This window comes from Xylocopa sonorina, chromosome 11 (assembly GCF_050948175.1).
Source record: "Xylocopa sonorina isolate GNS202 chromosome 11, iyXylSono1_principal, whole genome shotgun sequence".
NCBI lineage: Eukaryota > Metazoa > Arthropoda > Insecta > Hymenoptera > Apidae > Xylocopa > Xylocopa sonorina.
Window position 1 is genome coordinate 596,281 of NC_135203.1, and position 15,147 is coordinate 611,427.

Below are 15,147 nucleotides of genomic sequence, written 5' to 3' on the forward strand. Positions count from 1 at the left end.
ATCAGAAGAATCATTTTTGCTTGCCGAAAAATAATAATCATTGGCATAGAGAAATGTCGAAAGTGAACAGAAATTGGAAGTCATGCACGGTTTGCAAAGTATATGAATTGATATTGTTTACAATGAGAACTGTACTTTCCACGCTGCGATCCCAAGAGTAATTAATTATGTTTATGAAGTCCCAAAGATGTAATACAAATTTAACAAGATAATAATTCATATAATAGGTTCGTTAACCCTTTCTAAAGTCATTTAACTGCAAAATGGCAGGCTGACTCACTCAAAAAGCTGTATTTATACATTTTATTATTTTCTTTTATTATTAACTGTTATTTTTTGTCATTGTATCATTTCATTAGCACCAATCAATTTATTTTAACACGTTGACACACTCTGAATTCGATGATGGAAGACAAGAGCAAATTTATTTAATTAGTCAATTCTTAGGGAGTTCGATGAATATTTCAAATATCTGTTACTATTTTCTTCTGTATTGAAATTTTCCTAGAAATTAGCGGACGTCTATATATTGTCTATTTACGTACGTATCGCGTTAAATAATTACTCAGTTTTACTTCTCGTTCGTTTCTCAAACTAAATACATAGTTTTTTACGCAGGTGAAAGAAAGTGCGGTTTAAACTCGGGAGAAGAGTTTCCCGAAGTTTCTTACCGTTCATGTCAATTATTGTCCAAAACTAGTACACGATTCAACGTGTACTGCTATCGAATTCTTCCAATTCCTCAGCCGAGTTCCTGTTTCACGATACGAAGCCATTAAGATTGTAACGTTACTCTGAAAAGTTGTTTTAATTATCTTATTAGAAAAGCATGTAAGTCCAGCTACTAATCTAGCAAAGAAGAGATCCGATCGGTCGAGAAAAAAAATGCAATTTCCGTTTACTTTCATCGGCCCCCATTGGCGCAGAACGAACGAAATTGCGAAACATCGATCGGAGAGCGTGTGCTAGGTTGGATGTCTTGTTAAACATTGAATAAATTGCTCGTGTCGAATAAAAACGAACCGTTTAGGAGGCGTTTCATTAAAAAACACCAAAGAGCGCGGTGATGCAGAGTTTATGAGCGAAATTTTACCAACGAATGCCGCGCTTACGGCAATGCGCTATTATTCTCTGCGCTATTACAGTAACAGAAGACAGAGAAAGTGAACGGGAGTTCCAGAAAGATCGAACGCTTTCGAAGGGTCATTTCACCACTTTTTCTGCGGAGATCGTAACACCGAAACGATATTGCAAATTCTAACTTTCCATTAATTCATTCAGTGGATCCTTGGATATTTATCAATGACAAGAACAGACGAGTCACGATTTCGTTTGAAGCGGTCATTCTTATCTGCAATTGCAAAATTAAGCAATCGTATTACCTCGGGGATTAACATAATGTTGGTAACAAAATGCCTACTCGTTGTTCGAAAGTAGTAATCCGTTGGTATCACTTTGAATAGATAATAATGTAAACTCATTACGCTTGCACTTATGCAAAAATTGTTTAACATATATAACAATAATATTAGGTATATTATTTGTTGTTTACTTTTACAATGTTGAGAGACTATATATATACACTATATATGTTGTGTGCGTGTGTGTGTGTGTGTGTGTGCGCGCGCGCGCGTATGTGTGTAAATAGTGTAATTATCCATTTCCAATGATGGAAAGAACAATATTTCTGTTCGCAAATACGACCAAGAGAAATTGGGTATAAAAAGCTATGAATTTCTAGTTTAATATAAAAGTAAACGAAAAAAGATCAGGCAAAGCGTGGAAATTCGATAAAAGGTGAACGATTATTTACATTCCATGAAGGTTTTAGATAGACGTGTATATGCGTCGTTGAACGTAGTTAACTGCTTAATTAACATGTTAAAATATTAATTGGGGGAGTGGAGGACGCCTACGAAGAGGATGAAAGGAGGGGGCACGAGAAATTTCACATGAATCCCAGGTGAGAGCGGGCAGAGGGTTAGGTGGGGTGCACACAGGAAAACTATTTTGCCTCGTTCCTGTACCCTTCACTGATTATGCTTCCGTTTATAAGGCTCGCTAGGATTCCGATATCTAGTTCCGAAGTGCAGCAGTCTCGGAATACATTCGCATTCCAACGATCGTGAAGCAGACTCGTGGGGCAGACATGGCCAAAGTTCGAGCACACGTGGGTGTTGATATTCTCGATCTGGTTTGGTGGATTTTTCGACAAGGAATTTGTGCTTTCTAAAAATCCGTCACGCAAGTGTGAATTTTTTAGAAGAAAGACAAACTGGCAGATCTTTAAAAATTAGTGACGATTTTTTCACTTTTCTCACCTTTTTACCCATTAAAAACATAATAGTACGTTTTTTACGAGCTTTTTAGTGTTTAAATTAACATATTTTGGGCCGTTAACGCCTATTTCACGTTGGTAGTAACATTTTAAAGAATCGTTAAAAAGGGCGAATGGTAAACGCGTAATCATCGGAAACAATGAAAGGTGTGTCTCCACGACTCGATAAATTCACCGGATAGACCTAATAATTATGCGATCTGACCGATCCTACGTGCTTTCACTCGAACCGAATCAGACATTTTCTGCACCTGTTTGAAATTATTTTTAATAGAGCCAGCCTTCCAATTACTGTTTCTTGTGAAATTTCTTTCCGGCTCAGGTCTCTCGATGTATTACACTAATTAGTGTTTGTAATTACCGTTTCTTTGTACGTGTGACTTACCATATTCATTTTTCAGGTCCTTCTTCTCGTTCTAGTCGTTTCAATCGCCCTCGTAGCTTCGATGCCCACTCCTGGCGGTCGCCATCACGAACAGTAATTATACATATATCAATTATTAATATAATAGTATCGATCACGTTGGTTGCGGTGATTTTGCACTTAATGATGCGTCTCTTCTTTGCAGCACGCATTTCGTTATCCACGTGCCAGAACTGATTCACAAACACCATCATACACACGTGAAGAACATACACATAAAACACGAAGATGAAGATGATCATGAACACGAGCATGTAGAGGAATGGTGAAATTAGTCAACCATTCCTTTATCCCTTGTAAAATACTATTGTTTTCATAAAACGTTGTGTTAAGATTGTTCAATATGTTGTGCTATTTAATTGTTATCGACTGTTGTATTAATAGAGTTATGTTGCGTTAATAAATACTTAAAAAGTTTTTTAAATATTGTTTAATCAAAATTTGCATTTATTTGTCGAATGTGACACGATACCAGTAAATAAAAAAATGAATTATATACTAAATCAAATAAAATTGTTTGTAAGTAGCAATCGATGAACACTGCCCTTTGAAAAACAAATCAAAATTGTTTGTAAGTAGCAGTCGGGAAATACTGTTCTTTGAAAAATAAATCAAAGTGCAAAGGGTCAACGAGTGGTCGAAGTAAATTTCAAATAGTGTAATGGGGAGTTGTTGGCAAGAAAATTGAAAAATATCCGAGTGCAAATGACACAATTAACACTCCTCAGCTACGTGTCTAGGTCACTTCAGGATTGCCACACCCTGAGGAAAGAGAATAACGATCGAAAGTCTGAGTGAATTTCTATGCTACTATTTTGGTCATTTGTGCTAAATTTATTGCCGTTATTATCGGCAATTTCATTTTTATGATAGAAGAAGTGTGTGACTGCCCTTTGAAGTGTTTCCAGACTGGAAATACGGCCGTCGCCATCATAAAATTTTCCAAACGATTTTTTACCCCGATTTGTTATAATTCTTAATACTATATGTACATTAGGAGCATTGGATATTCGAGGATATGCGTACGATATTCTTCAAACACGTATATTGTATAAAAAAATTAAGTAACATGATATAATATGTACAAATATCTTGAATCTAAGTACACACATGTGCATACCAAATAATAATAATTTTATATTACAGACTTAAACGACTAACGTAGGGGGTACGAATCGTTTTGTACTATCCCTGTATTGGTATCTTCTAACGTGTCTATTTTCGGGAATAATTTGGTTCAGCGGAAGTAAAAGCAAAGTTTCCTGAAATTCTAGTAATTCGAACGCCTTCGTTTTATAACCTGTAACAGAGTAACGAGATTTAATTCATTAGTTGACTGTTTGTTTTGAAACAAGCTACTTTAACCTTTCCCATTGAAAAAAAAAATTAACGTATGTAATTTCTTTTTTTAACTCACCCTTATGTTTCAGTAATTATTAAAAGAAGGAATCTAAAATTTTTGTTGATCGTAAATCGATTGTTCCAAGGAGAATCTCAACAACTGCTATTTTATTAAATCAAGAATATGCCTTTCTCTTAATTACCTCAGAAATAACAAGCTGAAGGACGACGCGGTCCTGTTTTACCACCATTTTTTTTCCTCGTGAACGGCGATGGGTACGTGAACCTTCTCGACAATTGGAACAGGCACGTGCACCTTTTCGATGTGATGCACTGGCACTGGCACGGGCACCTTTTGCACATGGTGGATGGGAATTGGAATAGGGACAGGCACCTTCTCGACGTGATGCACCGGTATCTTCTTCACATGATGATGATGAACCGTGTGCACGTGATAAGGCACGTGGATACGGACGTGATGGTGCGAACTATAACGATGGATTTTCTTTAGAACGAGCCAACTATTTCCACTTTCAGTCATTAAGGACTTTTACGGGGATTTACCAACAATTTAATTACTTTACTATTTACAAATTAAATTGTACAATAATTTAACCCTTTGTGCTCGGCAACTTTTACGATCAGACCAAGTAGAAACTCGAAATGATTTATTTACAAATAACATAGAACGGTTTTATATTTTATACAAATTAATTTACAAAAATATTTTAATATTTTATCTTTTTTATTTTATTTCGTATTTCATCATTATTTCGTATTTCGATAGGTGCCCATTTTGAGGAATCATTAGAGTCTTGTGTCTATTACTTCTTACACCTAATACACTTGTCACTATCTCCATCGCTAATTTCTTCACGATTACACTCGATCTCGTATTTCAACAGTTCAAAATCAAATTCATCTTCACTCGAGTTAATTTCACTTTCGAAATCAATTTTTGTACGGCTTCAAAGTTTCAATCGGTCGATGAAACACTTTAATTGTCGTATGAAGCGCCGAGTCGCCTCTCAAGCCCAAGCGATTAAGATTTATATTTGTACCTTTCAGTGAACGAGTAATTGTAAAATGACAACTTACCCATGGTAACCCGGTACTGGCAAAGACAAGGCTACAGCCAGTATTCCGAACACGATTAACTGCAACATAAATGTGAATTTGTAATTCGTTCATACAGCGAAAAGTGCACCGCGACACACGAGGCATCGCCCGCCATTTATATGTGCGACATCGCTTTTTTTCTTTTTGTTTTTTCAAGTTTCACTGTTCGTCCTACGTGATTCGCGAAAGAGTGAAAGTGTCTCCGACTACAATTTTGATCGATATATTGAGCATAAAAACAAACTTGTTACTGACTAAGTAAGAAGAAAGCAAGTAAAAACAAGTAAAGTAGCATAAGAAATTTATTCTCTTCGCGGAGTTTGAATATGTCAATTCACAACCAACAAATAAGATCATCACTCTCGAAAAACGCGTGAAAGAAAGTTCACCAAAATAATTGTAAAATTCTAATCTAAAGCACATCGTCAACCCTTCCGTTCACAGTGATGTCGTAAATCATTCACAAGGGTGGTTTTTTGTGATTACAGTGCGCCATGAACAGTTTACTCACAGCGATGGTTTGGGAACGCATCCTGGTCGACGTGCTGTGTTTTGCTTATTTTTCTTATCCTTCGTCTCGGCTACTGTTCTCTCAGCTCGACGTGAGCCCGTGAAAAACGTTCGAAAGGAAGAAAGAGAGAAACGAAAGTTCGATTGTACGTGAATTAGACGCGAGCAACGTTTTACCGGTGTCAATACGTTTCTGGCGTTGAACGGCCGGCTATGTGTGCTTATAAAGGACGAACCGAGGTGACCAAAACCACCCGGTGAGAAACCATGGGGTGGGAGAGTTAAAGTCGCTCGACTTTACGTTTACGGTTACGTAAAAGCTAGGAAGCGGCCACCTCTCTGGTTACGTCCGTTCCGTGCGTTCTCCGCGCGGTCTGCGTAACTACGCTTCCACGCACACCACGTGTCCCACATCGCACGATACTATCTCCTCAGAAATACCGGATACTTGCTCGTAATTACGATATTTATTCGCTCTGTAGAGCAACCCGTGTGTCGTTGCTTTCGTGGAAAACGCGAGTGAGTGTTTTCCAACCCTCGTGGATGCGATCATTTCACCAAGTGAACATTCAATTCGCTCATCGAATGTGATGGAAATGATTTTTAAAAACGTTTTGTTAAAATTCAGTGAAATTCAGTGGTGCTATGTGAAATATAAAGTTTTGTTTGTGTTTGTACATCGTTCGGCATCGTTGTAAATGCCCTCCAGGTGTTAGGATGGAATGTCGTAGGTTTCGATCGATGTCCTGTTTCTATCTTTGAAGTTATTTTTATTAGGTAGAAATATTATCGATAAGTGTATCGATCGGTTTAAAATGTCTGTCGTAGACGAAGGACTTTCTGATCTTGCGGATAAGCTAGTGTTGCATAAACGCTGGAAATTTTAGCAGTGACGTTTGCTTTTAAATGGAAAAATTATGTCGAGGAGTTAGTCTCGGAAGATATGTCATCCTGACACCACGTAACTCGTCGAGGACATTGGCGGAATTTTTGCATTACGTGATCGATTTCACTCAGAAAAGGTTTGCAAAATAACATATGCCTCCTGTTATATCTTAATCAAGTTTATGCAAACAGATCGTGACAGTCGATGAATAATCCTACCGACTTTTCCAACTTATGTACTTTAAAAGACAGGCAAATTATTTATTCAGTAATTAATCACCAATAATTAATTTTCATATTACATAATTAATGTGTAATATATTAATATTCCTGTGGTTTTTTACACTTTTAATGAGATTAAATTTAGTTACGTTATATATATATGTATGTGTGGAAGTATTATAAAAATTAATTTTTATTTACTTAACCCTGTGTACTTCTTTGTTGAGTGTGACTCGTCATTGATAACAAAAAGAAAAAAAAAACAAATGCAAGTACCATAAATATCAATTGCAACAAAGTTTGATAGCTATATTTAATATTGGGTTAGCAAGAAAGTATTTTCGGTTTTGTAATGTGAAATAAAACTCATATTTTTTCTGCATAGTATAAATTAACAGCTACAAACAAAATTACACATAAATTACTTGTAAACGAACTTAAACGTAACTGATATCAAATGTGCAAAGGAAAAAATAGCAACGCTGATGGAAATCTTCTAAAATAATAACAACGCTATCGATGTATGAATATTGAAACTACTTTCTTGCCAACCCAATGTATTATAATTAGTAGTAACAAGGAAGGAACCGTTCTTTGAGATAAATTTCAAAATAGTTGGGCAAGTTATTGGCAGGAAAATTAAAAAATAATTCGGAGTGCAAGTGGTTAATCAATGAAATAGCGAACGACTAATATTGTTTAGCATTAAAAATGATATAATCATGGCGACCTTACTCCGGCATACCATTTTTATTGCTCGTTAATTATAGTACCGCGTATCTAGACCAAAGTCAGTCAATCGGAACTTGGTAGGAGTGGAAGAGGAAGATTATGCTCTACGGAAAGAGTCTAACAATACGAAAATTGTATCAGAGTGTATTCTTTATTTCTGTCTTCTTATCTTCAAGTCTTATTTCGTTTCTCCCGCTACAAGCTCGCGAGACTTCCCTCTTCCGGTCAACAATTCAGTTTATCTCTTTCTATTCCCAACTAGATATTTAATAAGTATAATGCATTTAAATAGCACATTAAGAAATTCTTCCAAATTGTTTTCCCCCGAAACGTTCCTAATAATTTAGAATGATTCGACGAGTGTAAATTGATTACAAAACGTGTAGGTAAAAATTAAGCGAACGTTCTGCAACTGCCTCTATTATAAATATGTCAGTAACACATGTAAAGTACAATTTTAAGGATAAGACTTCAGTTTTCCTAAAGATTTCGATAGCCACGATTGGTAATTACACATATGAAAAATGAAAAATGAATAAAGTATACTGTTGGAATAGAAATTCGTATTAAGCGAGTGCCGTTCTGATCATGGCATTCGATTAACAACGTTCACCTAATCAACCATGTGGAAAATGTTAATTTCGAAGACGTTCCTACCTAAAAAATATTCAATTCCCATAGAAACATGACCTTCGAAGCTTCCATACTCAACTGCTTCCAATTATTTTCATTCATTATGATGCGGAAAATTTCATGATAAAAACGTAACAACTGGAAAACATGTAATCAATTAGTCCAGATTCCGTTGGCGTTTCCGACTTACCTTCTAGCTGATTGAGACGATGTCAATGTTTCGCGAAAGGAGTCAGTGTTAAAAACAAGATAACGATCGAAAGACCATTTTTTTTCTTGTGTGCACCACGGGCCCAGTGTGGCAGGAAGTAGTGTAACCTGCATACTTAAAATATCCATCATACAGGGAGAAAGCGTTTCGTAACCCTCCGCCACGTATGTGTACCTGAACTATCTTGCGAGGTGGGTGTGCTCAACGACTTGAAAACCGAGGAAAGGGCAATGAATCATGGCGATTTTAATGGTATCGAACTTTTATTTGAAATGATTTTGGCGTTTGAAACGAATTTAATTTGTTGATGCAGGGAATAGTATATTTTTCAGAGAAGCAAGAATCCATAGTAATCAGATTATATATGTAAAATAAATAATAAATAATTATATGTACAAAATATTTATGAAATAAATAAATTTAATGGTTTTTCATTATATTTCTCAAAGTCAGCTCTTCCAGTAAAACTTTCGCTATTACTTTTATAGAATACATTACTTATATCTAATATTATAGAGCAGTACATCACAAACAAGGTTCATCGAAACAAGGATGGAAGAGACACTTTGTTTCTTCAACTGATACCAAATACTCTTGCAATATTGTCTAAATGTGACGAAATATGATGAAATAACACGTTGAAGTAAACGCTTGGGATTGTAGACGCAAATGACGATTATAGACGTTTGCTAATTTTTAAGGAAATTTGTTAAAACCAATGCTAATTTCATTCAGTAAGTTTGAAATGTCCATCGAACGCTCCAAGAATCGACTAATTAAAAAAATTAGCTTTTGTCGTCCATGATCAAATTCAGAGCGAGTGTCAACCTATAAATGTATCCAAGTTAAGGGTTAAGGATGTTCAGAATTATAGATAGATGGTCCATAATAGTACTAATTTGACACAAAAAAAGAGAAATCTATTGGAAGAAAAGTTACGGCTAAATGATTGTGAAACGTGTGTTATTGTAGACTAAAATAGGCTAAACTTTTGTCTTTTCGATATCGTTGCTTAAGTCTTATTTCATAATTTCTCGCGTTTTGAGCTATTGCTCGCGTTAACAAAAAGAGATCCATTTGTAATAGGTGCGCAACGGAATCCTCTTCGTTACGTAATATTGTATTTCGATTTTAAAGACAAGTCTGGCAACAATGACGAAAGCAGAATCAAGATTTAGAGCACAGGCGAAAAAGACGAGAGCGAATGAAACGGGCGGTGCGCCACATTTTGCGTTTTCAATGTCTCTATAATCGCTGCTCGTTTACGTAAGGTTCACTTGCAATCACTCCCACCATTCCAAAACGCTTTTACCTCTTCTGTCCTGTCGTGAAAGTCATGTCGAGTCGTTTTTGAGGGAAATATGCTTTGGTAGCGTGTGATGAGAGAAAATGAGGAACGTGCCCGATGAAAGTCAAATATTGGAATGGATCCAATGGCTAGCGCGTGGTATGCGACATAATCATAAACTGCTTACTAATTGCTCGTCCGACTTATCGATATTCTGATTAGAACGAAAACTGTATATATCCAAATAGGGCTCTGAACATTGATTTTTCTTTTTTTTTGCGTAATCTCCATCATGTTCTTTTCTATGTTTATGTACTTTTTAAGTCGAAGAAACTAGTTCATGAATATATTTTCAAGCTTTAAAAGTTCCTGATAACAATGACGGTCACTGACGAGTGACTGGCCTTTCCAGACTGGAGGAACCTCTTTCCTTTTGGATATTGATATTACATAACTGCAGTTCCGAAGCGGAAGGGAAATTCTGAGTCCGATAATTTGCATGTGGTTCGACGAGATCGCCTACATCGATCTTCCTGCATGTATGTGTACACGGTTCCTACTGAATGTTACTTTCCGATACTGTGTAATACTATTATAAAACAATAACATGTGACGTACTTAAGTTTTATGATTAAAAGTTACATTTTTGACAATATGAATTTTATTATTACCTTTCGTCACAAGTGGTAAGTGACAAAATAGTTAAAAAACGTTTGAAACAGATGGAGAAGTTATAACAGTTACGAAAATAATCTAATAAACTACTGCTTTTTATATATTAGCTATGTGCAAAATCCTCTATATACATCAGTAGTTTTGGGAAATATTGAAAATCAGATGTAAAAATTCTGAAATGTTACGCAATAATTATTGTTTTATGGATATAACGTACACTCACATTACGTACATCATGCTTTCTAATATTTTCAAGTGTGAATTTCTCCATTGAAATTGAAAATCTGATATGGCATACAAGTTGCATATAATTAACAAAAAATACCATAATTGCAAGTTACTGTGCTCCCAGCCAACCACGCTAATAACAATAAAAACACACGCACATACATGGGTAATTTCGAAGTTATATGTGACGAAAGAATTGATTTATGCTTAGAAAATTTAAATTCCTTTACGGTGTCTGGAGTTGAGTTCAAGAATCGATAGCATAAGAAGTTGCAATCGAAATTAGCATCGCGGTTCGTGCCAAAGATTGTGCCGCTGATCGGTCAAACAGAAACTGTTAATTAGAATCGGTTAACCTTTCATTGTATCGGCAATAATGTCTCACTTATCATCATTGGTTGAAGAACTCATTTTTAATTGTAAAACGGCAACAAGTAATTTTGTCAGTCAATATATTTTTTATTGTGACAATCCTGAAAAATAAAATTCGTTATGCCTTCCACAATTTAGCGCAGAAAATCTCTTTATTGTCTCTTTATTATCTCTTTATTAAAGTCTCTTTATTGTTTCTGTACGACAAAGGATTAAAACTAAAAGAAGCTACTAAGAGCATTTGTGAAACTTATGGACATATTTTGAACGTATTCGGAAAACCCAGTGTTGATTTAAAATTTTTAAAAATGGTGATAGGAATTTTCAAAGTAAACAAAAATCAAGAAGGCCTCTAAAAATGACGTGACAACGACGTATTAAAATCACTGATAGAATCAGATCCGCGCAAAAGCATTAAGGAATTATCTGTAGATATTGGGTATCCTTAGTCGACAGTAAAAAAATCACTTGAAAAGGCTCGGTAAAAGACATAGATTATCGCAATCGGCCTTGGATCAACGAGTGGGCATTTGTTCTTCGTTGTTAAGCAGGTATGAAACCGATCCATTTTTAAGAGGAATTGTTACTGGGGAAGAAAAATGGATTCTTTATGACAATTCTCATAAAAAATGAACAACGGCTTCTTTCAGACCAAACGCCAGTTTCAACACCTTGATCAATTTTAACGTTAAAAATGGTACTATGTACATCTGATGGGATATGGCAGGTGTGATTCATTATGAATTAGTAAAACCTGGCCAGTCTATCATAGTCGAGATTTCTCATGCACAATTGGAGAGATTAAAAGTAGAATAATTGAAGAAACGATCAGTTCTCGTCAATAATCAATGGTGCGCTCCTACAACACGATAATGCTAGACCCCACGCAACGCCTCACCCGCCTTACTCTCCTGATATAGTTCCATCAGGTTACCATCTGTTTCGAAGCATGGAACATTCGCTTCGTAATAAAAAAATTCTATTAAAGATATCCAAAATCATTTAGATGCATTTTTTAATTGAAGCAGTCAGGTTTTCATAAAAGAGGCATTGAAAAGTTGCCCAAACTGTGGATAGATGTAATAACCATGGAAATTATCTTTCTAAATAATATTACATATATTTTTTGTAAATAAATTTTTTATCTTGTAAAATAAAAGCGACATATATTTTCGCTTTGCCTTTTAATATAATATTTTCCATATTAAATATGGAGTAAGACCATTCTTTATACATATATAATTAACATATATACATATATAATTATTACCAATCAGATTTTTTTCAGAAAAGGTTGGTGCTACTTTCCTAACAAAAGATTAAATTTAAATTCGACGAATCACGATCTCGTATTTGTGCTGAATAGTCAGAGTATCGTTGCTTGCTTCTATCTCGTCGTACTTTCTTCGCTTATCATAAAGTTAATTTCCTTTTACATGATATTAAGTTGTGTTTCGTGAGTTCCAAATGTTAAAAACAGAAATAAGAGTTGAAAAAAGCGCAACTTTATCATTTTTCATGTAAACTATTCAATATTTTCGTGAAACGGATACGTAAGTATAAATATATTTGCTCGTGGTAAGACACATGTTATGTACTACGTAACATTTAATTTTCGATAACATCATTTCTGGTTACTCTTACGTAAAATTTGTTTAACTAGCGTAGTTACCACACAATTATACCTTTGTGTATTATTTATTAGATCAAGCTTTTCTTCAAGATCTACTTGCCCTTTGTGTATTTAAATATTACAATATAATAGCAATAATTGGACATTGAACACGTAAAGGGCGCCGTCACGAATGCCATCTATAAGTTATGTTTTTGTTATGTAAATTGTAGAAAAATAAAACTTAGAATCCAATAGCAATAATATAATTGTTGCAATTATTAAATGAATAAGTGTTAAGCCTATCGGCTTTTTCAAAGTTGAAAAGTCACCGGTTAAACTTAAATATAAAGGAGGAATAGATAAAGGATAGTAGTGGGTAGGTATAAAGGAATAGCTGGTAAACCCACTTTAAGAAACAGGATAGGAAAGGAACAATAAGAATCGGGCTTACTCGTTAATGGCTCGTTATGTCTCACACGTTGTCTTTATTCGTACTAAAATTCGGCAGGAGCCATGCGAGCCTCGAGGCGTCCAACCCCTTTTTTCCTCGACCCTTCGCGACGAGGTTCGAGCTACTCGATCCACCTGAACCTCGCACTCGGGGAGTGAAGAGGGGCCCGATGAGCAGCTCCTGACGGCCTGCGGGCACCTGCTCGTACAAGTCGATCGTTGACATTAGAAAGACTGAAATTTAGTATATACCTATATTACTCCAAAGCGGTCAAAATGACTGCATTGTAAAAGAATAATTAATGTGTAAAGAAATTCGTTTAAAATTAATTTTTTATATTATTTACAGTCATACAACAAGTTATTAGTAAATAATAACAATTAAAAAATTTACTTCACTTTTGACATTTTTCACATATATTATTTCTTTTGTTATTGTGACAGAGTCGTATTTGACAAATTTTTCGTTTGTTACAATATGTTGTATTTGATGATGTTGCAGATGATCTTTGTGAGTATTCATGTTCTGATGAATTTTTCTGTTTTGCAGCTTTGTAATCGGTGGAAAGTTGTTCTGCTAATTGAAACAAGAAATGTTTTCGCTGTATTTGTATTCCTGTCGCTTCTTTGTAAAGGGTCCAAGGATTTATAGCAACCAAATCTAAAATATTGAAAAATATTTGGAGGAGCCATCTAGGAGAACTAGATTTTACAGTATATTTTCTGGCCATTTGATCCGTCATATCAACTCCAAATTTTGTTTTGTTATAAAATTGAATAGAGTCCGGTAACATTTTTTTTAATGAAGAGAACAACTACTATATAACAATTATGCATTTAGTAGTAATTCTCTGAATGCAAAGTTAATTCTTTGTTACTATTTTGTCATGTTCGTATTTATGTAGTAGTGTTTTAGTTTCGATCAGTTGAATGTTCGTCCATCAGAGAGTTACGTATTGATTATTACACGAGTAACAGATATTGGAAACTATATTGATACTATATCGGCAACATATCGTGTTGTGTATTACAATTACTTGTAAATGCTAATCAATTGGTCATTTACTGTTTGTTGCCAATCATAAAAACTTGTTAGATTCTTAGTAATTGTTATTTGCTAATTCTTTGTTGTAACTAAGGTTAGATTACATTTGCTGTTTTGATTTTAGAGTTGTGATAACCAAATAACTTTTTAGCGTTGCGATTTATCTGCTACTCATATTGAAATAATAATTTTTAGTTATTAGTTTTTCTTTCACTAATAGTTTTTCATTTAATGTTTTGCGATAAAAAATAATTTAATTTTTTAAAATAGTGAGGGCTCTGCACCCTCGTATTGTCCAATTATTCTTATTATATTGTAATATTTATAAACAAGAAATGCAAGAAGACCTAGTTTGATCTAATAATTGATATATACACGTATAATTGTATACCTATGCTCACGACAAGATGTTGAATATTTTATGTGAAAGTTATAAAATTGCATTTTTCAACATTTGGAACTCACAGTATACAATTACAATAAAATTTTCATCTTCCACTAACGATATGAAAGTATAATATTGCACATAGTCACCAGAATAGTTGTAAAAGGTACATTGCATTAACGTGACATTGGATCCATAAAATCACTTGCACTTAATCATCAGAGTAACTAAGAGTCATTGAATATGTGGAAATGAACAATAAGGATGTATGAAACATAAATATAGCTATTAGAAAATCATATATGTTATTTTTACACATTTATATATTATAATATAATGGAAAGTATCCTGTTGTTTTGAAATTTATACTTCTTTTGTCTTTATTTCTGGAAGTATTCTGAGCTTTAAGAACTGACATACATCTCATAATGTTCTCATATATACTCTTAAATTATTACACAGATAGGGTGGAACATTTAGATTCATTGGTTGAACTTTTTATTAATTGTGAATGCCTGTCAATAGCATGGAAAAAATTAAAAAGGGTTTTATATATACTAAAAATATATACTAAGAATAATATGTTTCTAATACATCCAATGTATTTAATATTTTTTTTTAACACAGTTCTGTTTATAAATTATGCAGGTTACAGGTACATCATCAAGTTCCAT